The sequence below is a fragment of the Clupea harengus genome, chromosome 11 (assembly GCF_900700415.2).
Source record: "Clupea harengus chromosome 11, Ch_v2.0.2, whole genome shotgun sequence".
Classification (NCBI taxonomy): domain Eukaryota; kingdom Metazoa; phylum Chordata; class Actinopteri; order Clupeiformes; family Clupeidae; genus Clupea; species Clupea harengus.
The window spans coordinates 16,895,849-16,897,123 of NC_045162.1; positions in this window are offsets into that span (position 1 = coordinate 16,895,849).

A 1,275-nucleotide genomic window follows, 5' to 3' on the forward strand; every position below is an offset into this window, starting at 1 on the left:
AAGGTCAAGTGGGTGAGGGCTCAGAGGAAGAGCCTGTTGGCACAGCTTTGTGCGCTGGTAATGAGAGGGTGCAGGGTTGTCCAGTGAGTAAACCTTCCTGCCTCCCCAACAAAGGTGCTGAGTGTGCTGAGGTGCTCTCGCACAGGACAGCTATCATTTGGGTGCCCTTGTTTTTGACCACAGCCGTCGTCTCCAGACTGTGATCCCCTCGTCACAAAATGCTTGAGTCAAGTGTGGCCACACCAGACGAATTAGCTTTGAACCCAGAATCTCTAACCCAAGATGCCCTGCACAGGCTCCATCTCAGAGACTAGGGTAAAAAGACTACTAAGCATTATAATAATATGGACACTTTCAGAGTGGTCACAGTGTCCACAACAATGCAACAGTAACCCACTTCTGCTTTCGGTGTTAATCTAAAGGGGCACTGGTGTGTACGATTTCTCCGCCTTATCCACAAAAGAGTGGCTCTGTGACTGTGCCAGTTAAGATGGAGCACAGCTGCTGAAAGCAGTCCACCGCAAGGGCTCAGATCAACGAATAGAAGACCTTGTTGTAAAGATGGAGTGAAAACAAACAAGCATCTCATAACCCTATGCAGATAAAGCATTCCAAGTCCTATCTGAGGGACCTGGGGAAAAGATGGCTTTGCATGGAGATAACACATAGTTTGCACGTTATTGACGCTATGTGAAGTGAAAGATCACACATGTTCCTTGTGTTCCTCTCTGTACCATAGAGGGGGCAGGGTTCAAATTAACATTCACTGCCATCTTGTCAGATGCCCTTCCAGGTTCCCTTTCAGCATAGCATATGCCTGGATCCAGATATCAAAAGGCACAAGGATGTCACTTCAGCCACTAGATGGTAGCAGAACAATATTACATCCCACCAGGGAGGTGCAGCAGATTCTCATTGGTTAAGCCTTGATTCGGGAGCACACATTTACCAAGGAGATAACCAGCCTACTACGGGAAGGGGGGGAGGGGGGGGGGGTTCTCTCATGCAATGTATGGAGGGCTCAAGGGTTGAGTAGTTAGGGGGCTAGAGATTTTTGAATCCCATTCAGGGTGGACAGCATCACAACTGTGTGACTGAGAGAGAAACAGAGAGAGAAAGGGGGAAAGCGAGAGAGAGAGAGAGAGAGGGAAAGCGAGAGAGAGAGAGAAGGAAAGTGAGAGAGAGAGTGAGAGAAAGAGGGAAAGCGAGAGAGGGAGATAAAGAGGGAAAGCGAGAGAGAGAGAGAACGGGGGAAAGCGAGGGAGAGGGAAAGCG